The 27455-nt window shown below is 39.4% G+C and overlaps 1 protein-coding gene and 1 pseudogene across 4 annotated transcripts in view; both read right to left on the bottom strand.

Moving 5' to 3' along the window:
• Cog5 (component of oligomeric golgi complex 5) overlaps window positions 1-27455 on the bottom strand; it is a 310546-nt gene that overhangs the window by 186844 nt on the left and 96247 nt on the right.
• On the bottom strand, window positions 14540-16428 carry LOC148005184 (uncharacterized; annotated as a pseudogene).

Raw genomic sequence — 27455 nt, 5'->3', positions numbered from 1 at the left:
AGCACATATTAATTGCAGGGCTGCAGAGACAACACAGGAACATCCCTAGAGCTCCCTAGCTAGAAAGTCTAGCCTAAAGCACAAGTCACATGGATGAGTGTGAGATCATGTCTCAAAAGCCAGGGAGGATGGCTTGTAATAAATGACCTAAGGTTGCTCTTTACAGGTACACTCTAATTATGTGCGTACCTTACACAGGAATGCATACACAGATATGAAAAGAGTTTGTAGTCTGAGCACGGTTCAAGACTGTCAACTCCATACTCAGGCGGATGAGGCAAACACATGCAATTTCCAGGATAGTTGAGGCTATAGAGCAAGAGTCTGTCTCAAAAGAGCAAAGAACAAGCAAACAGGAGGAGGAAGAGGATACAGAGAAGAAAGGAGGGAGGTGGGGGTGGTAGTCATGGTTATATCGTTGTCTTAATGTGTTCAGAGTTTGGATAATATTAAAATAGTGTGACTCCTTTTATTTTGCTTACTATTGGATAATCCTAAAATAATTAAAATGCTTAAGGGTGGAGGCTGAGGTTTAATTAGTTTAAATACAATTCTACAATTCCTTTAATATCCTATCAAGGTAAATTCTCCCTCCCCCTCTCTCACCACCTCCCCTTTTTGAAATAAGGCCTCACCATGTAGTCCGAGCTAACCTGGAGCTCTCTATTTAAACCAGACTGACTTTGAACACAGAAAATCACCTGTCTCTGGGAAGCAGGGGCTGAGATGAAATAAAGGAGTTTGCCACTATTAAAGGCCTTATTATTTCTAAAACATTCCAGTTCATTAGATAGATGGCTTTAAGAAGATTTTGTCTTCAATCTTATTAACACATATTTTAGCATTAAGTATGAGTGCAGCACACTTCAGTTAAGATATAACATACCAACCAGGTCAGACTATATTAAAGCATCCAGTACAATCCAGGGCAATATGATGACTGGGTGCTAGATAACTAGTTCTACACTAGGACATATACAGTGCAGTTTTATGTGTGACTGCCCACTGTACTTCACCACAGTGCGTTCTTTTTCTTTTCTGTTTTGACACCCCCACCCAAGACAGGGTTTCTCTGTGTAACAGTCCTGGCTGTCCTGGAACTCTGTAGAGCAGGCTGGCTTCAAACACACAGAGACCTACCTGCTTCTGCTTCCTGAGTGCTGGGACTAAAGGCATGTGCTGCCAAGCTTGGCCACAGTGTGTTCTTTTTCGACATGTAGATCCAAAAGTCATAATAAGGCTTACCAATGTAAATGATTACTGAAAAATCCGTCAAATCATTTGAACTTAAGTTTGCCTGGAACTTACTAGGTAATTACAGGCAAATGATACACTCATTTAGCTTCAAGGAGTTTTGGATGCAAACTGGCAACAATACATAATTCATGCCCTAAATGTTCTGTAGACTACCATCAGAATTAAAGCATAGCAGTGATTGTAAACTATGGTACACACCATTCTGTTCAGCAGGTTTAGCATAAACTGTAATACTTGGGGAATAGAAACAAAATCTCTTCCTTGTTTACCTTATAGGTGCATGCTGAATATGTGTTCCAGAGTCTTTCACATACGTTCCTAAGCATCTGTCATTGAGCCACATCTACAGTCCTAGCAGTTTTCACCTAAAATTTCATTTTCTGAGAATTTTGAAGGAGAGCTTTAGATCCAAAAGACAGATAATATTACTTCTCCAATTTGTTATCTAAAAATATAAGCACAAAAATCCTGCCATGGAACTGAATTTAGACAAGTTAGGATAATGATAGCAGTAAATGCTAACATTCTAAATTTAGTAAGAAAGTAAACAACTAAACACTTAGGCAATGTCAGGTTTTATAATTGTAGGTTTGGAGTGCAGTGAAGCCAGACAACTGGACGCTCCATGAATAAACAGAACTCATGTCTGGGGGGGCCAAACGGCCAAGGCTATCTGTTGTGTGGAGGTTCCGACGGTGGAAAACGGAGGAGACTCTCTGACTTGAGGGTGTGGTCTTTGGGCTGAGACAGCACTGTTACGTGGGGGCTTCTTCTGGATAGAACAGAAGTTAAAATGGAGCAGAATGTACGCTACTGCTTACTGAATGCCCTCCAGTGGCATAATGCACAAGATTAAGTTGATATACTGGGGTTTAATGTACTTTATCATCTCCTTAGAAGTGAAAATGATGAAACTAGTGCTATTGGTGGGAATCTAACTTCATTTAAATTGTAAAAATTAATAAATTACAAAAACTCCATCCAAAGCCCAGACACACATTAAGAGAATAGATAGTAATAATGGACATTAAAGCTTTATTTCAAATAATATCCAGTTTGCTGAAACCATTTAGATACTAAGAAATTAATTCTGTCTTCTTCCACATCATCAGGTTTCAAGGGTTGCTGTTTGCGTTACTTCACTGATTCCCTAATTTATTTGAATCATTAGCTTTCTATCTAAATTAGAATTTAGAAAAATATAAAGATACAGTAAGTGAACAAAAAACCTTATACTTTCAATCAGTGATTTTACAGCTATTGATAAAAACAATATTAAAAGAAAAAAAGTGAACACATTTGGGCATAAAGTATTTATTACAATGTTAATTATAAAGTTTACATACATACATACATATGTCTAAATGCATCATGTACAAGTGAAATGTGTATGCATATTTGCAAGTACATAGGTGAACATTTTAAAGTAAAAGCAATTTGAAATTATCATAATAATGTTCCAAACAAGTATCGCTATGGCCAAAATATTGCATTTGGATGTATTTAGCATATGCTTATGTGTCTGCATGTGTGTGTGTGCATGTGTATGTGTGTGTGTGTGTGTGTGTGTGTGTGTTAGTGAACATGTAAGTAATGGTCGTGTAGCATTAGAGAACAAAACAAGCCTACACCATCAACACAAAAAATAAATAAAACATAATACAGTCATTTAAAATAGAACTATGGATGAAACATTTGTTTAAAAATAAAATCCAACTTATAGAGCCTTAAGATTTCAAAGAATAAGCACATCGAGGATTGAAGAGGCTGAATAAGTTAACAATATATTATTTGACACGTGAGCATCTCAAAAGAAGCAGATGGATAACGTAATGTGTTTCTAGTAAGACATCCATAAATTTGGTAGGCAGTTTTAAATGTTACACATTTAAAAACATAAAAAAAGGGTTTTGGCATTTTAATACTTTTCCTTTATACCTTTATTAGATAAGAACACTCAAGTTATTAGAACTGAATTTCAAATGTTCAAAAACCAAGGGCTGAATCCATTAAGCCAAGACCTAGATAAGAGCAGCACACCTAGAGGGAGGTGTGCAGGTCCGGCTGGCATCCTCAGATTGTCTCACACTGTAAGAGGGACTATAACCTTCCAAAGGAAGTTTCAATGCAAAGGTATTATCTGCCAACAAGATAAAGCCTTTATAAATACCAAGCTCATCAAGAAATTTTCTGAGGTCACAGAACTATTTAAAAAATAAATAAAAAAGAAATTACATAACACCAGGATACAGAGGCAAAGCACTAAGAAGAGGATAAGGGGATTTGCATGGGTATGACTGAATCCCCAACACTCTCAACCAACACCAAAATAGCACAGAGCCTCCCCTGGGTGTTTATGTGAGAAAAGCAGAGAATAAAAACTGACACAGAGACTGGGCAGCTGGCTATAGTCACCAATCAACAAAAGTCGTTTCCTCCCACACGTTTACTTTTCAAAGAGCACCATTCAGATGCATGCCTCAGAAAAAGCACATAATTTTCAGATACTTTGAAATACATACAATATAGACTGAGTATTCTCTTCTACAGTTGACTTCTTTAAAAAAAAAAAATCTGTCTTAGTCAGGGTTTCTATTGCTGCAGCAAAACACCATGACCAAAAAGAAGTTGGGGAGGAAAGGGTTTATTCAGCTTACACATCCACATTGCTGTTAATCCTCAAAAGAAGTCAGACAGGAACTCAAACAATGCAGGAACCTGAAAGCAGGGGCTGATACAGAGGCCATGAAGGGGCACTACTTACTGATGTGCTTCTAATGGCTTGCTTAGCCTGCTTTCGTATAGATCTATAGAATCTAGAACTACCAGCACAGAGATGGCAGCACCCACAATGGGCTGGGCCCTCCCCGACTGATCACAATGCTTTACAGGTGGGTCTCAATGCAGGCACTCTCAACCGAGGCTTCTTGCTTTGTCAATTTGACACACAAAACCAACCAATGCCTGTGCATTATTTTGTTCTTGTTTTATTTACAGTTACACATATTTACTTTTGATGGTGGTTTTGGTTGGAGACCGAACCTACAGACTTAGTATGCATTTCACCCCTTACCTATGTCTTCCTCTTCATAAATAAAATGTCAAGTATCTAGAATTGCTTCTCCGAAAAAGTTACAAAGGTTGTGGGAAGTATCAAAGCAATTCAAAGAAGCATTTTAAGTTATTTGATACAAATTATCAAGCTACTTACACTTTTACAAAGTAGCTTTCAAAACAACCCCATCATATTGTAAATATTTTCCTTTCTAATAGATGAGAGACATATCTAATCACTGTAAATGTCTCCTTGATTTCCTCTGAAGATGAAAGGAAAACCATACTCATGCTGTACAGATAATACATAGCATGGGCTGGGCCCAGAGTTTACTTTCTAACTCTCCCTAGGCCTAGGCCTGAAAGCTTCTGGCCTCCATACAATCTATCTTCCAAGTGACTATATCAATCCCGTTTCTCTCAGCCTCCGACTGAACCCGCTCTGCTCTCCCTCACACTAACTCCGACAGTCTGTTCTAACCTTCTGGCTCCTTCTCATTCTCTGGCTCATCCTGTCTCCACCTGTGTCCAGCTTGTTCTCTCTGAAACCTATCCTGGCAAAACTGCAACACACACACACACACCAGCCACCACATCTGCTCCTATCCCTTTCCCTCCCTGCTGTGCCCTCCCCTGCCCCCGCCCTGCCCCAACTCCATTTAAGTAGCCTCTCTTCCTGTGCTGCATCAGACTCATTCTGTCAACTCTTTCTCTCTGCCCATAATTAGATGTCACTCAAATATGGCTGCTTCCTCCTACAAACTAACCTTGCCTTCATTGTTAGAGATTAAAGGTACGTACTAAAGGTGTGTCTGTGTTACAGTCAGATCCTACCATAATCCAGGGTATGTCTGTATTCTGTCCAGATCATGGAGACTGAGAAGGTCTTTAGATGTGATCCCTTGCCAGAGCAGCCATGTTGCTGTATTAAAATCCCTCTACAAACTATACACAACACAAAATTACTATTTAAAAACTGCATATGTTGGCCTAAGAAAATACGTTTATACATATATAAAATATACAGCCTGATAAAAACATTGTCATGAAGCTGAATACTGTTCATTACATTTCATCTTAAATATGATATGTAAACTGTTTCCTTTGTTTATATCATATTTATCAATTATAACCGTTTATTACATATGCTTTGATTATTTTCCCCATCTGTTTACTATTTAATTTGTAGTTATATTTTCCACAGTATTTCCTAAATCCACTCTTGGACCACAGTGGTAAAATTAAGTATCTTTACACTAGATTTTTAAAAACTCAGGTATGGAGGGCAGGGGGCTAGACTTGTCTCAACAGTTAAGAGCACTTGTTGCTCTTCGAGAGGACCCAGGTTCAATTCCCAGCACCCACATGGTAGCTTACAACTGTTCATAGCTTCAGTCCAAGGGACCTCAGCTCATTTTTCTGACCTCCTCCGGTACCCGGCACTTACATGGTACACAGACATACATGCATCCAAAATACACACACACACACACACACACACACACACACACACACACACACACACACGCACGCATACAATCAGGCTTGAATCGGTAAGCTACCTGATGACTCAGTCCCCAGGACACATGCAAGCAGAGAAAGAGAGAACTGACTCCCAGAGGTTGACCTCTGGCCTCCATACACACTGCCATGGTATACACATGCTCACACAAATATACATAACAAATAAATAAATGTAGCTAAAAAGAAACTCAGCCTAAAGCTTGTTTTGTACAAAAATAGGTGACACATAAATCTGATTTATACAGGATTATCTTGATGGACACCTTGAGGGGAAGATACTACCCTCTGAGATATTGCATAAATAGCAGTTACTTGAGAATTCTCTTGCTATGTAACAACTTTAAAATAAAACTAAGTAACCAACAACCATAAACAATACCAAAGATATAGATAAGAACATATTAAAATGTTAACAGAACTGATACTATGACTCAAGCCAAATCAAGAAACTAATTAAAGCCAAGGTACTTCTACCCCTTTTGTTTTTCTTTCTCCTTTTTCGTCAGTAAGGATAAAGTTTTGCTATTTCACCTCAGCTAGCCTTATGTTGGAGCCTCTGTTTCCTTTGTCCTGAGATTACAGTGTGTATCACCATACTTAACCCTCAAGTTGTCTTTTTCTTTTTTCTTTTTCTCCCCCCACCCCCCGCTTTGAGACAAGAGTTTCTCTATGTAGCCCCAGCTGTCCTAGAAGTCACCATGTAGACCAAGCTTGCCTCAAACTCACAGAGATCTGCCTGTCTCTGCAACCTTAGTGCTGAGATGAAAAGTATTTACCTCCACATCCTGTGAGAGGAGCTAAAGGTTTATCTCAAGCTCAAGTAACCCCTGAGGAGCAGATTCTCAGTGGCCTGGACAGGAAGAAAATAGTTCATTTTGGCCACCTGCATGGTCAAGCAGTAAAGCTTAACCAAAGACTAAACTGACGGATATGTTTTGTTTTTAACAGTCCAAGGAAAACACTCCCCAGACATTAGACATATCTGTAAGAGATGTTATTTAGACAAATAAGTATTTTCTTCTAAGTATGCGCACGTGTGTTCATCCTTAATACCTATGGAATCTCAAGCCATAGGTCTCTGAGTAGGCCCACAGAACTTCTGGAAAAGGCCTCAGAATCAATCAGAAATCACTCAGCTATCGCTTAACAGTTGTGATACTACTATACCAGTAAGACCTTCTTGTCTGACAAGTTGAAATTGTACCATGCAAGGGACAAATCTGGGAAAGAACACTGCATACTGCACAGCGACTTCCAGCACAATGAAGAGTAAAGAAGGTTATAATACGCTTTGTCTACATTTTGCACAGAGGGAATACTGTAGTAAGTGAAAGATTAACGGATTACCGCCACTCCACCTGCGATTACCTTTGAACATTCCAGCACAGATCAGAGGGAGGCGCAGAAGCCTCACCACCCTGAGTAGCTACTGACAAAGATGGTCGCTGGCTGGGCGAAGAGTGACTCATTTTTCTCACTGGTGTAGCAACCAGTAAGGTGCTATGCTGCAGTAAGAGTACCTCTGGCCCATGTTCATGCAAGCAACTTTAATTAAACCAGAGAAAATCACACACGCATAACCATAAAACAAAAACCTAGTAGAAAAAAGACATAAAAATGGGAGCAGGAGGTTTTAGGAGAAGAAGGGATTAAGCAGGGGTGGGAGGAGGATCATGAAGGTAGTAGAGATAAAGAACACCAAAGATATTACAAACCAGCTAAAATTACCCAAGAATTTACAAAAAGGTTATTACTACCACAACATAAATAATTCATATTATTTAGTGGATAAACAACAAGATATCAAATAAGTTGATTAAGAGGACATTAACAAGCCAATGCATGAAAACATACAAAATTTTCTTATAACTTTTTAAATTGATCTTTATGTAAACTAAAACAGTAAATATCCATGGAAACACTTATATCTTCATTTAAACTTCTGGTACTTGACACGCTAGTTAAACTACATGCTACATGCTAGTTAAACTACATGCTACTGAGCTATGGTCTCTGCACCGAAAGATCTTTTAAAGTATGAGCTAATTCTTACTTTACAGAAAACAGGTGTCCTTAGAGAGACAGAATACGCATAAAGGAATGCTGAACTAGGAATTAGAATGTCTGGGCTGTGATAGCAGTTGACTGTATGACCATAGGAAGCTCACTACCCTTTCTGAGACGCTCCGGTGAAGGACAAATCACCTATGTTCATAAGATGGTGGACGGCTACTGAGATCTATGAATGATGTATGCTCCCTAACTATAAACACTGCACCAGGGCTGGGAGATGACTAAGTGGGTAAAGCATCTACACAGGCATGAGGACCTGAATTCAAATCCCTCGGACTTACATTAAGTAAAGCTGAAGCCAGGAGTAGACATTTGTAATACCAACACTCTTACACAGGGAGACTGAAAATGGAGACAGACAAATCCCCAGAAACTCACAGGTCAACTAGTGTGTAAAGGAATAACACACACACACACACACACACACACACACACACACACACACACACACACACACACACGGAAAAGAAAAAGGAAAAAAGAGAAAGAAACAAACAAACAAGCAAAGAAACAAAGAAAACAAAGAAACAAAGAAAAGATACTGTTTCAATCAAGTGGGAAAGGAAGGGCCAACAAGCAAGGTTAGCCTGTGACCCTCCTCATACATACACACAAAGATTTTAAAAATACACCAAAGAAAAATATTATTTTAAACTAGAGGGTTAGTTCCTACCTCTTGGCCTTCTAATGAAATTTAGGAAAAACGGGATCCTGAAGAAGAGCTTCAGGTTAAATTTTGTATTTTCCCAATTAATTCTTAATTGATATGACCACATAAACTATGCATAGAATAGCTTGAGGCTTAGGTAAACCCTCTCCAAATCATATTTCAAGTCTAAAACACTTCTCAGGGAATGTTTGATTTCCCTCTTCTTCAAAGCTTTAGAGCAACGTAGCATTGAAAGCCTATTCTTTTTTCTCTCTGTCTCACTCTGTGAAGGAAAAAATCCTTCCCATTAAAATGAGTGATAGCTTTCCTTCCTGCATCTTACTGTGTCTGCTCTCTCTTGCCAGCAGCTACCCCATATATGTCATACAAATGAAGCCAGAGCCAACAGGAATACACTGTATCTCCATCTGTTCCTCCAAACATAGTTTCTCCTTTTTTCCTGATTTCCTAATAGCCATCATGTTGCTCATGTGACATAATTTAAAACCATGGACTTATATAAAAATCTCCTTTTCCCTTTCCAGCAACTTTATTTGGTGTTTCTATCAGCCCTGCCAGAAGCAGCAGTCATTATCTCTCCTTTTATGTACTAAAAAAAGAATAATCTAAAAAAATGAGCATAATGCTGCTCAAGGTAGTGGGACATCCCCATAGCCTGGGTTCTGAAGTGGCTGAGACAGAGAGAAGCAAGTCCAAGGTCAATCTGGACCCCAGTGGGGATTAACGGACAACACCGTCCTTCCGTGGACCTTCTTACTACTCAAACATAACAGACTAGGAAAAGACAGGTTCGACCAAGTCTTACTTGTGTCCCTCAACAATCTTTGATGAATCCAATGACTTGCCTGTTTCGTTTCCTTTTGTTTAGGGGTTAGGTTATTTGTTTTGTATTATTTTGTTTAGGAAAAAATAAGTTTTAAATGTTGTTCATGAAGAGAAAACATGAACTGTGTAAATAATGAAAAGTATTCTAACAAATTACATTTCTTTGTACTTTATTGGAGAGAGCTATGTCATACTATTTTGTGCCTCTGCTAGACAAGTGGAATCATGCCTAAATAAAGACTTTAAAATCCTTTCCTGTAGTATTACTGACATAAGTCAGTACTACATCACCCCTCTGTAAACAGCCATATTTCTGTATCTTGTGTGATAGTGACTTTACTTCATCAGAGCTGTTTCTAATGCTATTAATCTAGAATGTTTTCATTCCAGAAGGTTGTGAAGCTAATTTAAAAAAAAAAATGATGCCCGACTCCAACAAATAAAACACATACAGTTAATAACAAGTCAACCAATGAGATAGAGCAATCATTAAAAGAAAAAGAGCCAACAAACAAATTATATGGATACAATTCTATGTAGGTAAGTGGTTCTCTGGGGACAGAGAGGATTCTGGAGAAATGCCGGGAAGTGATAAGTACGTTTGGCTTGAATGTGTTAAGGCTTTGTCTCAGGCATTCAAATAATGCTCAAATTTATCAAGTAAGTATCAAATTAAACAAGTTAGGTTATTGCATATCAATCATACCTCCACAAAACTATTTTTAAGGAATAATATTGGCAATATAAAGGCATCTAGTAAACCTCTGGGCTTATTGAACCATTCTACTCTCCACTATAATTATGCATTATACAAGGAGGATCTGCATGACTTTGATTTCCTTTAACAGTCTTTTCAACATCTCCCTAAACTGTCTAGATACAATAGGCACCAGCCCTACATTTATATTAGAGCTTTGTTGGCAAACCAGAAAAGATAATTATAAACCAGGCAGTCTCTTTACCAAAACAGTTGAACAATAAACATTAAAATATTTTCTTCTAAAAGCACTAAAAATTAGTTTTTTTAACAGAGCCATGCTATATTGTCAAGGCTGGCCTTATCTCCTGGGCTCAAATATTACCCCAGACTCCCAATTACTTAGAAGTACAAGTAAGCAGTGTAGCACCTGACTTAACTGCTAATCATGGGTATTTTAAGGACCAATTCTCACAGGAGTGAATGTTCCAAAATAGTAATGCTTAGTGAAAACTGGCTTCAGTATCTTAACTTCTGTTATAATGGACTAATCTGGGAAATTCTTAGATAAACAGAAGATATAGCAGGTCTCTTTGTAATAATACTCCTCAAAATAGTCATTAGGTATGATAAAGTCATCCTTAGCTTTCCCCCTTGGATTTCATAAACTCTATACTAGAACTAACACCTAGAGAACACACTTGGGAAATGCACTGACTGCATCAACCAGACCAGTTTAGATGTAATACAAACCAATACAAAATGGTCATCAATCCACAGTTGGTGGTTTGTTTATAAGAACCTGTGTTTTTCCTCTAATAGATGGACTACAGGGAGTTAGTGTTTTATCTACTCGTGCCACTTTACCGATGAAAGTGAAGACAAAAGGATTGCCCATTATTAAGTAGTGAAGACAAGAAATACTATTTGTGTTATTCCGGGCTGCTATCATAGAGCATAACCTGGGCAGATTAAAAACAAATAAATAAAAGACATCAGAGACTTCTCATAGCTCTGGAAGTAGGCTTCCAAGACCAGGTTACCAGTATGGCTGGACTCTAGTGAGGGTCTGTCTGCATGTTTCCAGTCTTGTACTATCATAAGAGGACAAGAAGGTGTCCCCCAAATTCCTTTGCCATTTGGGAGATTACCTGCCCAAAGCCTCACTACCTACAATCACAGTGGAAATTAAGATTTCAGCCTATGATAAGTTGACTCCATTGCAGCTAACAGAATTGCAGTATAGCTGTCCGTTTCCAAAATCTAGGCCATTCTTAGCACCATTGTCTGATCCTTACCATCTTAAAACTTTGTTCTCCTCACACACTCTTCAAGTATTTTAGTGAATTCTTTCTTCTTAAAGTAAATGTGTCCAATTCACTTAACCTCAACCAGGCCCTTAGATGATGAATACGGAAATCTGTACAGGTAGATTCACGTAAAGTTAAAGATCCACCAACTGCCTACAGTCACAGACTCAAGAAAAGTACCTAAGCGATTTCTACCTTCTACTTGCTCCATGCACTTTCAGTTCTGCACTGTGAACAAGGAGTCAGTCTGACATCCCTACCCACAATCAGATGTGATAAACACTTTCAGTGAAGCAGCAGGACATAAAACCAATGTACAAAACTCAGTAGTTCATCTACTAATCATTAAAGAACGTGCTGAGGAAGGAATCAGAGGGAAATAATTTGCAATATCATCAAATGAATCAATAAAATAAGCATTTTAAACCTAGTAATAAACTTAACCAAGGTGAAAAATTTGAAAGCACTGAAGAAAAAACTAGAGAAGACACGAGAAGATGGAAGACCTCCCCTACTCGTGGATAGGAAGAATTAGGACTATGATAAAGGATATATTACCAAAAGAGATAAAGTCCTACTGTAATCCCTACAAAAAAAAAAAAAAACCCAATGCAATCTTTTACAAAATAAACAAACTCCTAAAAGTCACATGGGGAGCACAAAAGCCCAAAGCAACCCTGAGGAGAAAGAACAGGATCTATACTATACAACCATGGTAACAAAAATATCAAGGTACTGGTGTGTGCACACACCCACAAAACAGACATGTACACCAATGGAATAGGATATAAGACAGAAATAAAACTATGCAACTATAGCCACACGGGGTGTGTGTGTGTGTGTGTGTGTGTGTGTGTGTGTGTGTGTGTGTGTGTGTGTGTGATTTTTACTAAGATGCCAAGAATATACAATGGAAAAAAGATGGCCTCTCTAATGGTGCTGGAAAAACTGGATATTCATGTATAAAGAAATAAAACTAGGGTCTCATTTCTTACAATATACAACAGTTCGAAGTGGACCAACAGCCCTCATGTAAGACTTTGAAACTGCTAAAGAAAAATACTTTAGACACAGGTATAAGCAAGGATTTTCTGAAAACTGCTCCCACACTTAAAAAAAAAATAGCATCAAGAACTGACAAATAGGATTGCCTAGAATTAAAAAGCTTCTGCACAGGGGTTGGGGATTTAGCTCAGTGGTAGAGCGCTTGCCTAGGAAGCACAAGGCCCTGGGTTCGGTCCCCAGCTCCGAAAAAAAGAACCAAAGAAAAAAAAAAGCTTCTGCACAGAAACAAAAGCTACTACTCTGGCAAAGAGGGCTCATGAGAACCCTTCATATAGCTGGTCTCTAGTTATATAGCTGGTATCAAATGAATAAACTTAAAAAATTAAACCTAATAATAAACTTAACCAAGGAGGTAAAAGACCTCAGCAATGAAAACTTAAAATCACTAAAGAAGGAAACTAGAGAAGACATCAGTCTTCTTTAGTTCATAGGATATCTAGGTATTTAGGATAAAGAACTTAAATTTAAAAGAAAAAATCTATTCAATGAACAATACAGTCCTCATCAGATGACTACCAAACATGAAAACAAATTTTTTCAGCAGACTTTCTTGCCAATGAGGGAAATTGAGGTCAAAACTACCCCGAGGTTTACCCTAATCAGAGTGGCTATCATCAGAACAAAACAAATGCCATTGAGGATAAAGGAAATCTTACATACTGGTAGGAATGTATATTAGTCCAGTCTCTACTGAATGTAATATAGATGTTCTTTTAAAGCACTAAAATTAGAAGTCCCATGTGACCCAGCTAGACCTCTCCTAGGAAAACTAAGTAGGCAAACTGCAGACACCTGCGTATCCATGGTTACTGTAGCACTATTCACAACGGGTGCATCCCTGAATTTGGTGGAAGTGCTAAAACATGAGGAAGCTAAGAAAACAAAAAACACCCACCACAGTATATGTGCACAATAAGGGCAAATATGTCATTTTCAAGAAAACGAATGGAACTGGGTATGAGCATATAAAGAAAATGATCAAAGTTAGAGAGACAAAAACCAACCATGTCTTCTCTCATATGGAATCCAGAACTAGAATGGACCTTTGGAAAGATGACGAGACAAGCAGAATGGAAAAGGGACAGATAATGAGGGATGAATCGGGTTGAAGCACATGATATACTTAAATGAACATATTATTATGGACTTCATGTCATATAATAAAATACATTAATAAACTTTAAAAACAAGGGTTGGGGATTTAGCTCAGTGGTAGAGCGCTTGCCTAGGAAGCGCAAGGCCCTGGGTTCGGTCCCCAGCTCCGAAAAAAAAAAAAAAAAAAAAAACCTTTAAAAACATAATTTCTCTGATTGTAAAGACCATCTTAAAGATCATCTCTAGGGTCTGGAGAGACGGCCCAGCAGTTAAGAGCACTGGCTGCTCTGCTAGAGGACCCCAGTTCAATTTCCAGCACCCTCATGGCAGCTCACACCTGTCTGCAACTCCATTCTAGATGATCTGACGCCCTCATACAGGCACAAGCAGGGAAAACACCAATACACACAAAACAAAAATAAATAATTTTAAAAGAACTTTAAAAAGACCAATCAATCATATCTTGACTACGACCTCTCTCCATAAGCTTTTACCTCCATGAACCCCATACCCTTGGCCATGACCACAGTTCCTAAGACAGGTGACAAGTCTCCCACAGCCTCCTAATCCTGGGCCCAAGTCCTTGGGGACCTTCCTGCTGCACTAGCAACAGCAGCACTCACCATCTTTATTTTCCTGAAGAACAAAAAGCACAACTATGGCTTTCAAGAGCAGTGACCTGAGGCTATATATCAAAGCTGACAATGACACTCTTCTCTCACATTTCACTAACCATGCTTCAGTTTATCTACACTGACTCTGTGAAAACACTGTACTCATATGTCATCTCACAGCTCAAACTAAATACATTTGAAAGAAAATTCCTTCTGTTACAGATTATGATCTTCTTCCAATCCCCCAAAAAAAATGGTATGTTGAAATCTTAACTCTTAGCTCATATAATGTGATCTTACTTGTAAAGAGGACCTTTCAGATAGAATTAGGGTAAAGTAAGATCATATTCTATTAAGATGTGCCTTAATCTGATGGTGGGAATTATTTTCCCACTTTTATTTATTTATTTACTTGCCATTAGTTTAAATCCGGGACGGGTACAGCATCACATGGATTCTGTGTCCAGTAGCCTTAGCAGGAAGGTTGCTTCAGAATTTGGCACAAATCATGCCACTGTTTCCGTGGGCCGGAGTTACTTTCCCCAGATCACTCGGGTTTTGTTTGGTTCGCCTCCAGAAGTCACTGTATTGTTTTTTGCTTTGTACATATGAGCACATCTCTTGCCTAAGTAGAACTCAGTTTCATCTCGGGCATAAATGCCTTAAATTTTAAGAAGAGCTGCATGTTCTCTTTGGTTCCAGAGACCTCTCTTAGAGCCAGCAAGAGTGGCCTTGCACCACACAGCCTTCCAGACCCACACAGCCTTCCAGACATACCTGCTCTGGGTTTTTTGTTTGTTTGTTTTGCTTTTTGGTTTTTTGTTGTTGTGTTGTTTTTGAGAAGTCCTGTTCCCAGCAGGCCTCCACAAGTGCCAAGATGGCAGAAAAGCAGGAATTCTTATAGAATAAGAGAAATGTGGACAGTCAGAGAAAATGCCATATGAAGACAGAGATGGAATGACTGGTCCATAAGTCAAGGAACACCGAAGGTTCCTACAGTCATGAAAGCTAGAAGAGGCAAGGAAGGGATCTCCGAGAGCAGCCAAAGCCCTGGCCAGCACCGTCTTCCAAACTCAACTCCAGAACGGTGAAACAATACTGCTCTTGCTTTGGCAAACTCAGTTTGCATGCGACTAAAACACCTTCTCTCTACTATGTTCCCTACTTTCCATCTTCAGTCAATCCCCAATTTCCGCCTGAACCTACTACATACTGAAGGAAATAATGGAAAACTAATGACCATGGAGGCTCCACACACACAGCAGCTGTAGGAGCCATTCAATCTCCAAAATGAATGCTCTGTGGCATGCTGCCAGCCAGTTCCCAGATTCTCTTAGTTCAAAAGCTCTTGAGCTACTAGATAGGGCTTTTGAAATAAACAGGAAGATATTTGTAAAGAGGAGTTAGAGTTGCAGAGCAAAAAACTATTAGGACTTGAAATGCAGGCATGAGACTATTTGCTAAATAAAATAGGCACTGATAGGTCAATTCAAACATTAGTCGTTCTCTTGTATCCTCTCCTTGTTTTTAAAAGATTCAAGAGTGCATGACAAGTGAACTGTATACAATAAAAGATACAAATAGAGTATTACTAAGTATCATTCAAATTTTTACCTTAAAACCCTGCCTGTCCCTTACTATAGAAGAGATTTGTGGAACATTCTGATCCTCCAGAGGAACTAAGCAACTAACCTGGTAAAGCGCAAAGACTGAGCGGGGCCACTGCTAAGCGGGGCCACCGCAGGCCTTTGTATCTCAGCTCCTAGACACAAGGGTCACTGCCATTGGCCTAAGTCGCACCTTTCTAGTGACTAATAATGCTGACGATTTTCACGTAATTCCTGACTACTTCTCTTGTCTCTTTGCAAGACTGTCTATTCAGATTCATCACTTGTTTCTAGTCAGACCGTGCCTTATTTCTGAGTTGTGAGAATCCTGTCTAAATCCTGCATGTAAGAACCTTATATCAGATGCCTCTTTACGAGTACCTTATAAGCTGGAGCTCTTCTATTTGCTGGGTTATCTTTTTCATTCTGATGATGGTGCCATGACCAGGTATAATGTACAATGAAGTACTTTTTTTTTCTTTAGAAAGATACCCTTTTGGTGTTATTTGAGAACTAGGCTACAAAAATCTGCTTTTATGCTTTTGGGGGGTTTGGCGGGGAGGTTTTTGTGAGCACAGTATTAGGCTTTACACTTACGTATGTATTTTTTTTGTAAGCAGTAATGATGGTGCGCCATAGTTCTTTGATGTGTAGGTACCATTTGTCCCACCAGTGTCTTTCAAGACTAGACTGTCTGACTGAGGATGTAACCCAGCTGATGACGTGCCTGCATAGCATGCATAAAGCCATGGGTTCAATCTGCACGAAAACTACGCGTGACAGTGTATATGTCCAACCCCACTTGGAAAGACAAGAGGATGCAAGTTCAAGGTCATCATCATCAACAACATAGTTGACTTCCAGACCAGCCTGAGGTAAAAGAGCCATGACTCAAAAACTCAAAATAAAAAAGACTATTAACTACTAAGTAAATTTTCTTCATGGCAGACATGGTGGCTCACACCTTTAATCCTAGCACTTGTGAAACAGACATGAGTTGTAAATATGCACTTATTTCTAGATCCTCAGTTCTAGTCCACTGATCTACATACATCTATCTCTATGCCAATACAAGTCTTTTATGTCCTAGTGTGTCCTACAGTATACCTATATGTCCACATATCTTCACTTGCAAATGTTCATTGCAATGAGTCATTGGTCTGGTTCTACATTTCTGGTTTCTGTGACAGCATCACTACTGGGTCTTCACCATGTTATCCTGTTGTTGCCCTGTGACGTGGAGATCTTGAAGCTTTGCATCAGCAAAGCAGGCCCTTTCATGGGTCCCATATACTCACAGATTATATCCTGGGTAGTAACCAAGCAGTCAGTGTGTCAGTAGCTCTACCTTATTCACTTCACCAGGGAGTTCTCAAGCAATGCTCTAACGAGTCCACCCAATGTTGCCATCAGTAGGAGGTAAGGCCACTTCTGCTCTCAGGACCTGCTCACCTGCACCCATACCTCCAGAACCAGCTCTACTGTGCTGCCCAATCAATGTGCAGGACGCACTCCCCCAAGTGCTGCAGCTTGTGGGGGCCTGAGCCTGTTCTCCAGCTCAGTTCAGGCTCACCTGTGCCTTCACCCTCAGCGACAGCTCCACTGTGGTGCCTAGGTAAGGTGTAGAGGCAGCTCTCCTGAGTGCTACAGCCACTGACAGACAGGGTTCCTAGGTTTCAAGGATTAATTGTATACAAAGAATAAATTGTAAGGACCAGAGAGATGGCTCAGTGGTTAAGAGCACTGGCTGCTCTTCTAAAGGTCCTGAGTCCAATTCCCAGCAACCACATGGTGGCTCACAACCATCTGTAATGGGATCCAATGCCCTCTTCTGCTGTGTCTGAAGACAGGTACACTGCACTCAGCTAAAATAAATATGTAAGTATTAAAAAGAATAAATTGTAAAACACAAAAATCATTTGTGATCCTATAAACTAGGAGTAAACTGTGCAAAAATTAAATTAAGGAAACAATTCTATCTACAATATCAATAAAAATAATAAAAATTCCACATACTAGCACATATTTCTAATCCCAATAAGAAGATTATGTGTTTAAGGTCAGCCTAGGCAGTATGTTTGAACCAGCCTTAACCACATAACAAGCAGCACTTTCCAAATAAATCAAAATACTAATGTTAGTATTAGGAATAATATACTTAGGAATAAACTTAACCATGGCAGTGAAAGACTTACTCACTATACTATATATTTATTCTTTAACTCCTGAGTTTGGATTCTTTACCTCTTTCTTTTTCTTTTCTTTTCTTTTCTTTTTTTTTTTTGTCTTCTTGGAATCAAGAATTTTTTATTTAAATAATTATATGCCTATCTGCCAGATAATTCTATGTAAATAAGTTTTCAATAGATGTTTATGTCTCATTGTGTAGATGTTATAAACAGCACTGCGCTGAGTGTCTTCTGGGGAGTCAAATACTGGTTCCTTCAAGAAGAAGCCAGTGCTCTTCTACCTTTCTCAGTGAGAAATGAGGAGGACACTTGAAATGTAAATACATAAAATATCCAAGAAAAAAAGGAGAGGAGTAGCCAACTATGGCAGCCGGTTTGCTGACTGTGTGATAGACATCATGCAGTCTCACACAGAGACGATTTCTTAGACCTTAATCGAGTCTTCACCTCTTTCTAAGCTTCCTATAACTTCATTATATTTTTAAGGTGGACTATAAAGAGTTTTCTCTGTTGTGGGTCCATAAAATTACAAAATTATACTTTAAAAATTCTATTTCAGTAAAAATACTTTAGAAAACTAAGAGGAAAACATGCAAATGTCCATCGACTGATAGACAAAAGGCAGTTTATACATACGTGGAACAGTATATGATGATAAAAAACTGAACAAAGATGAAACAGTGCAACATGGATGGCATCTGCATGGGTGCTCACATGTATAAAAGAGAGCTTCTACTAAAAGGACGCATATTCTTTTCTTCTGCTCAGATGAAATGTCCAGACTACTCAAATGTACGAAAACAAAGTCTAACATTAGTTTCCTAGGCCTACGCGCTTTGGAGTGGGACGTGAGGGCAATGGCCACGCACTAAAAATGGATTGCTGCTACAACTGGGCTCTGCTCTCAAGAAAAGCACTGGGCTGCACAATTTAGATCAGTGAACTATAAGATATCAATGACATCTTGACAAAGCTGCTACAATGCCATCTGTGGTAGAGCGCCAGGTTTAAAGGACTATCACAGAGGACAGATGCATGTGAAGCATGAATGATTTTGCTATCCCCAATATCTTGCTAAAAATCTTACTCAAGCATATACAATGCTCATCTTACATGCACAAGACCTTTGGTCCAGTCCCCCGTACCACAAATAACAACAACAACAACAACGACGACGACGACAAAAAAAAAAAAAGTCAAATTTCTAGTTTTAACCTGTGGTGGACTCCACCTCTCCGTCTTTCAGGACAATTTAGATAAGTTCTTCACATGTGTGTGCTATGAAGAACTATGTCAATGTCATAATGATAATATGTGCCTGCCACACCAAACTCATACTATATATTTCATGTTTTTTTCACCATCTTCTAAGTAAAACACAATCTAGAAAGAGGAACAGGAAGGAGGAGAGAACTGGACTGGTCTATCAATAGAAGCTTACAAATTCCATACAAGTTAAATACTACATATTCAAGTATTTCAACAAAAATAAGTTTGGAATGTGCTTCATACAATTCTATGGACTACTGCAGCCCAGACCTAAGAGCACCAAGTACATCACGGTAAATCCCTGTCTCTGTGGTCCTGGTTCTTAGTATTCAAAAGGAGAGTCAACTAAGCTGTCTTTGCCTCTCCTGGTTGCGAGACAGTGTCTGTCAGTTCTTCCTCTGGTTGAGTCAACATTACACCTACCCTTAGGAAACTACCTGAATGCATGCTCTGATAGCAAGTTAATCTAGAAAATCATTTTTATACTGTACTATAAATTATTCAAGTTTATTTTTTTAGACTTTAAATTATGCATGTCCATCTCATCATCATACTCCACAGTAATTAAAAAATCAGCCATGGGACGTAGAATGGGCCAAACAGATCGAAATGTGAAAGCAACACACACATTCGAAGACTGGATCGGGAGCCATTTGAGCTTTCCTCAGTTCCCTCCACTGGCACACTTCAAAATTCACATGTTCCTTCAGACCCAAACTGCTCACTCAATCCTCTTTGGGTTTTTCAATATAGATGACTTCTTCGGAACTTGATAATATATTATCAATATCTCATTTACATTTAGTTTCATTAACCCTAGATATCACACACAAATTACAAAGCATGAACCTCCTTTGTACTATTGTGATCACAATTGAAGAATAGCAAGGTTGAGCTGAACTGAGCTGAATAAAATGACTTTTTGGGTACATAAAAAGTTGGGTGTTTTTGTTTTTTGGTTTTTGGTTTTGGGGTTTTTTTGTTTGTTTGTTTTTTAATTTAAAGCACCAGAGACACTGGGGGACCTCTGGCTTCTGTCAAGCGTCCTGAGAATACCAACTCTGACAAGTAAAACTGAAGCTATAAATACTTCCAGAAAGCTCCTAAACCTGATAAACACCTTCAGCAGAGTGGCTGGACAAAGAATAACTCAATCAGTAGCCTTCCTCTACTCAAAGGAAAAATGGGCCGAGAAAAAAATTAGAGAAACGACACCCTTCACAATAGTCACAAATAACATAAAATAACTGGGTGTGACTCTAACCAAGCAAGTGGAAGATCTGTATGACAATAACTTCAAGTTCCTGAAGAAAGAAAGTGAAGAAGATCTCAGAAGATAGAAAGGTCTCCCATGCTCATGGATTGGCAGGATTAATACTGTAAAAATGGCCATCTTGCCAAAAGCAATCTACAGATTAAATGAAATCCCCATCAAAATTCAAACTCAATTCTTCATAGAATAAGAAAGAGCAATTTATAAATTCATTTATAATAACTAAAAACTCAGGATAGTGAAAACTATTCTCAACAATAAAGGAACTTCTGGGGGAATCACCATCCCTGACCTCAATCTGTACTACAGAGCAATAGTGATAAAAACTGCATGGTTTTGGTACAGAGACAGGCAGGGAGATCAGTGGAATAGAACTGAAGACCCAGAAATGAACACACATACCTATAGTCACTTGATCTTTAACAAAGGAGCTAAAACCATCCAGTGGAAAAAAGACAGCATTTTCAACAAATGGTGCTGGTTCAACTGGAAGTCAGCAGATAGAATACAAATTGACCCATTCTTATTACCCTGTACAAAGCTCAAGTACAAGTGGATCAAGGACCTCCAAATAAAACCACATATACTCAAAGTAATAGGAGAGAAAGGAGAAGAGCTTCAAACACATGGGCGAAGGGGAAATTTTCCTGAGCCAAACAATGGCTTAGGCTCTTAAGATCTACAATTGACAATTGGGACCTCATAAAATTAAAAAGCTTTCGTAAGGCAAAAGACACTGTCATTAGGACAAAACAGCAACCAACAGATTGGGAAAATATCTTTACCAATGCTACATCTGATAGAGGGCTAATATCCAATATGTATAAAGAACTGAAGAAGTTAGACTCCAGAGAACCAAATAATCCTATTTAAAAAACAGCGTACAGGGCTAAGCAAAGAATTCTCAACTGAGGAATACCGAATGGCTGAGAAACACCTAAAGAAATGTTCAACATCCTTAGTCATCAGGGAAATGCAAATCAAAACAACCCTGAGATTTCACCAAATGAATGGCTAAGATCAAAAACTTAGGTGACAACAGATGCTGGCGAGGATGTGGAGAAAGAGGAACACTCCTCCATTTTTGGTGGGATTGCAGACTGGTACAACCATTCTGGAAATCAGTCTGGAGGTTCCTCAGAAAATTGGACATTCCACTACCTGAGGACCCAGCTATACCTCTCTTGGGCATATACCCAAAAGATGCTCCAACACATAACAAAGACATATGCTCCACTATGTTCATAGCAGCCTTATTTATAATAGCCAGAAGCTGGAAAGAACCCAGATGCCCTTCAACAGAGGAATGGATACAGAAAATGTGGTACATCTACACAATGGAATATTACTCAGCTATCAAAAACAATGACTTTATGAAATTCATAGGCCAATGGATGGAATTGGAAAATATCATCCTGAGTGAGGTAATCCAGTCACAAAAGAACACATATGGAATGAGCTCACTGATAAGTGTGTATTAGCCCAAAAGCTCAGATTACCCAAGATACAATTTACAGACTACAAGAAGCTCAAGAAGAAGGACAACCAAAGTGTGGATGCTCCAGTTCTTCTTAGAAGGGGGGACAAAATACTCAAGAGACAAAAAGCAAAGCGTGGAGAAGAGACTAAAAAAAGGCCATCCAGACTCTGTCCCTCTGGGGATCCAGCCCATATACAGACACCAAACCCAGACACTATTACAGATGCCAAGAAATGCTTGCTGACACGAGTCTGATACAGCTGTCTCTTGAGAGGCTCTACCAGAGCCTGACAAATACAGAGGCAGTTACTCACAGCCAACCATTGAACTGAGAATGGGGTCCCCCAATGGAGGCGTTAGAGAAAGGACTGAAGGAGCTGAAGGTGTTTGCAACCCCATAGGAAGAACAACAATATCAACCAACCAGACGCCCCCCCCCCCAGAGCTCCCAGAGACTAAACCATCAACCAAAGAATACACCTGGAGGGACCCATGGCTTCCACCACATGTGTATCAGAAGATGCCCTTCTTGGACATCAATGAGAGGAGAGGCCCTTGATCCTGGATAGACTTGATGCCCCAATGTTGGGGAATGCCAAGGTGGAGAGGTAGGAGTGGGTTTGCGGGTGGAGGATAACTCTGTTAAGAGAACTGAGTGGTGGTTTCCAGAAGCTGGAAAAAGTAGGAAGGGGCAAAGGGATGGGGAGATTAATGCCTTGTATTAGAGAGGAGAAAAAACCAATTCTGGTGGCATGTTGCACAATAGGGTAACGATAGTTGGTGCTGCATTTTTAAAAAGAACAAGAAATGATTAGAATGTTGTCAATAGAAAGAAATGACTATTTGAAGAGATAGATGTGGTCACAGTGATTTGAACACTGTACAATGAGTACCTGTATAGAAACAGCACATAGCATCCTAAGCATGTACAGCTTTACCTAGCAGTTACACACATTACCTAGCAGTTACACACAAACTACAGTATTTTTAAGTTTAGAAATAAACTACAATAATTTGCATTATAGTGGAATAAAAAAACCACTTTCTAATCAGTGTCTGATTGACAAGGCAGTTTTCCAACTCATCTCTCAACACCTAAGTCCAAAATGGAATTAACCGTAAGCACCCATGCAGAAGCTGCTTCATGCTGGAGTTCATTCTAATCTAGGCAAGTCCACCAAAGTTGTAGAAAGGGTTAATAAACTAAGGCTTTTTATAGGTAATATGTGAAGTGTGTCAAATTTATTAAGAAATTGTGGTACTATTTTATAGTTTCTATTATGGAAATTAAATATGGCTACAAAGACCTCATGAAGGTCTGGGGATCTGTGTGCCTTTAAGCCAGCCCTGTTCCTATATCCTAAGTTCCAGGACAGCCAGGGCTACACAGAGAAACCCTATCTCAAAACAAAGACAATCCCACTACATGTACGTACCACAGTTTTAAAAGCCTATGATGGACACAGGCTGACTGAATTCCTTAGCCTCTGAGAAAGGCGCTGCGGAGAACACGGGGATGCAGGTGGCTCAGCGGCACAGTGATTCTTCTTTGTAAAGAACGGCACTACTGGGTTTAGTTTTCTGAGAAACTTCCAGGTTCTTGGCAATATTGGCTGTTCTAATTCACATTCCTACTAACAGTATCCATACTGTCCCTCTCGGCACAGTCTAGGGAGCATTTGCTCTCTTTGGTCTTTTTCAGAAAAATCTAAGTGAAGTAACAAGAGTACTGTTACTCCGTGACTGTGCTCTGTGACTTAGAGCATTGTCCCAGACACCTGATGACCCTCTGCATGTCTTTTTTTGCAAAATGTCTACTTGAATCTATTGCACATTTATAAACCACATTGTTTGATATTTTCCTGAGCTGAATTCCTTTTCATTCCACAAACTAATCCTTTGCTAAATGTATAGCTGTAAACATATTCTTTTATTCTCTAACCAGTTTTTAGATTAAGCAGAAGCTCTTTGGTTTTGCATTATAGGGCATAGCTTTAAGTATCAGTTATGATGACGAGAGAGTATATGGAAAATATTTTAAAATGAGACCAATGATGACACTGCCCCATCACTTACCAGTATCTACTGAACAGCCAGTGTTAGACAGAGCAATGAAGAGACACAATACCATGGGCACAAATCCTCAAACTATCAAAAGCACAAAATAGCATTACTGTGAACATGTACTGCCTTCCCATTGAACAGTCATTCAAATAAAGGGTAGGTACCCTTTCATCAGCACAACTGAGCAGCCTTCCAGGAGACCCCTCCCTTAAGGCCATATAATTGAAAACTGAAAAGACGGATTCATATGATAGGACAGAACCTGACAACTTCAGGAATGATCATCTAGCTGTGCAGTGGGGGTGCACTCCTTAAACCCAGCACCCACAGAGGCAGTGCATGTGTGAGCTTAAGGCCAGCCTGGTCTACAAAGTGAATTCCAGGACCACGCAGACAAACCCTGTCCCAGGGTAGGGGAGGGGAATATGTGAAGGGGAGGGGAATATAAGTGAAGGATACTTATATTTTCAACTACTCCTTAAAACTGTCCTAAAACAAACAAACAAACAAACAAACAAACAAAAAAACCCTCAAGATTCTTAATTAAAAGGGACGAGTGCTAGTTACTACATATAAAAGTCCTTTGTTGGTCCGGGACATAGCTAGGTGGTAGAGTATTTATTTAGCATGCACAAAGCCCTGGATCTATGTCTTCTACAGGGATGACAACAAAAAAGAAAGAAATCCTTTACTTGCTCAAACTAGGTTGAGTTAATGTCAAGTAAGAAAATGTACAAGTTCAGTTTTGACTGGGGGACCTCAGTTTAAAGAGACTCAATAGCTAACTTAAAATGTCACTGCAGCTAACTTAAAATGTCACTGTAGACTGAGACTGGCTGTGTCTAATCAGATCATGTGGAAGCTGGCAGTTGTCATTTGAGGAGGACACATCCCATGGTGCCTATCATCTCTCATGACCTTCCAATAAACTCTGCCTTCTGGTAACTTTGTAGTTACACAAGACGATACATTACAGTTGAGGTCTAAAAGACATTGTGGCTTCTGTGTTCTATACTAACATGTTCTCATTGTCTCCTGACTCTAACTCATCCTGGAAAAGCTGGTATCCTGTAAACAGCTCTATTGAGAACTCAGGGAGAAGAACTAAGGCCTATCCACAACCACCAATGAGACAGTATGGTCCAGCCCCGTTGATGACCCTGGCTGACAGCTTCACTGCATCTCATAAGGTCCAAAGCTACAACAACCAAACTAACATTTCTGGGTTCCTGGCGTGTACATTATCAGTTACTACTACTAAATATAACAAAACAAATGCTTAAAACAACACAATTGGGGTTGGGGATTTAGCTCAGCGGTAGAGCGCTTGCCTAGCGAGCGCAAGGCCCTGGGTTTGGTCCCCAGCTCCGAAAAAAAGAAAAAAAAAAAAAACCACAATTTACTATCATATCTTCACAGGTTGTAAGTCCAATAGACTCAACCTCTTTCTTTGCTCTAGGTAGGTATCACAAGACAGAAAAGGTGTTGGCTACGTCCATTATTTATTAAAGGTAATGGGAAGAATAACTGCCTTCAGGTTCCTGATAGAACTCAGTTCCACATAGTTGTGGGACAGCCTTCCCTACTTGGGATTGGCAATTTCTGAAAGCCACCCACATTCTGAGGCTCACAGTCCCCTACTCCATCTCACACTTTGAATTTCTAAACATCCTTTGCCTCATCTCTCTGACTCATTTCTTCTGATTTATGCTGAAAATGATTCCCATGTTTAAGGGATCATATATTAGCTGAGCCCATACGAGAGCCATCTTATCCTAAAGCCTGTAATTGTAATCTTACTTTCAAAGTTTCTTTTTTCATATATCATGCTCACAGGTTTCAGGAAATATGGCACAGATGTTCATAGGGCAATTATTATTCCTCCTATACCTACAAAAAACAAGTGAACAGTATCTATAGACACAGCCAGGCAGCCGTACAAGCTCACAGCTGGTATGACAACACACACAAACCCTGTGGAAGCCCAAGCTAGACCAAATCCCAGAAAGAAGAGAAAAGCAACCTGTAGCTGAGAAACTACTGACAACTAGTAGCTCCTGGGAGAGAGGAAGAGATCATTTTCTCAAAAGTGTAGCCCGATAAATCAACCATTCTCCAGTGGAAGGCCACAACATGAGAGCACCTCAGCAGCCCAACCAAGTCTTAAGAATGTCTTTAAAAGTTGGGTGGACCCGCTCTGTTCTCTCTTGTTTCTGTGGGTGAACGTGAGGCAGCTTGCTGCTCCTCCCACCTAGACAGTGGTAGGTGTCAGGTAGGGCCTCAGAGATGAAGATGAGGTTTTCCCTGCCATGGAAATTAATATTCATATATTAAATTAATACACATACGCACACGCACGCACGTACGCACACACACGCACACACACACACACACACACACACACACACACACACACACACACACGCACCCAAGTTGGGTAGATAGGGAAGGGAACTAAGAAGAGGTGAATATGATCGAAATATCTTGAATCAAACTCTCAAAGAGCTAGTATTTTTTAAAGTGTAATGTAATAAATGCTTGTTTTAAACTTTGAATTTGTTATATAATAAATAACTAATGTACACACAAAGGGGGAACTATGCTCAAATCATTTCCAGGATATGAACTTATAAACAAGATGTGCAAAACATTGGAGATCTACATATTTAGCATACACAAAAGAGAAAATGCTAATAAGCATTTTCATGTATCATCTCAATCACAAGCTATTACCGAGCAGATGGAAGCCCTGGACTCTGGCGGGGCTTGCACTGAATCTCAATTGCTCCTCATTCACACTCTACAGCACCTATTTCCTTTCCTCTTAAAACCTAAAGTTTACAATTATTACATTTTAAGAATCAACATTATGATTTTACTGTCAAGACTATTTTTCCTTAAGTGAATTTTACTATTACATCTCTTCCTCTGCCCTCCCATCCAAATGCACAATGAATTATCTCAGAAACTATATTTCTGCTGCTATTTTGCTGAGATTAAAAAAAAAAAAGCTTCTTAAAATCCTAAACCCACTTTACAATCCTTCTTTTTCTGTTCTCTCATAACATATGGCAAAAGTGGCCATCCTCTCCCCATGCTCATCCACTGAGTACTGCAGAGGTCAGAGAGACCACTGTGTTCACCTTACAGGGATGAATGTCATACTTCTGTACATTCAATTCCCGTTTACAGGAGACAGCTTTCAAATCCGTCCCTTCTCATCTTTTACAGGACTCCAAGTCCTCACATGTAGGCTACTATTAGAGCTTAAGCATCCAATACACACCTGAAATCTATCGTGTCTTGGGGAACACTCAACCATCCCTTACAAAACCGAATATGAGCTGGAACTCAGCGATAAGTGGTAAGCCCCTGATTCTGCTAAGTCG

Source organism: Rattus norvegicus, chromosome 6, assembly GCF_021556685.1.
Source record: "Rattus norvegicus strain SHRSP/BbbUtx chromosome 6, alternate assembly SHRSP_T2T, whole genome shotgun sequence".
NCBI lineage: Eukaryota > Metazoa > Chordata > Mammalia > Rodentia > Muridae > Rattus > Rattus norvegicus.
Note: the sequence above shows the minus strand (reverse complement) of the source record. Positions and strands in the feature narration are given on the sequence as shown.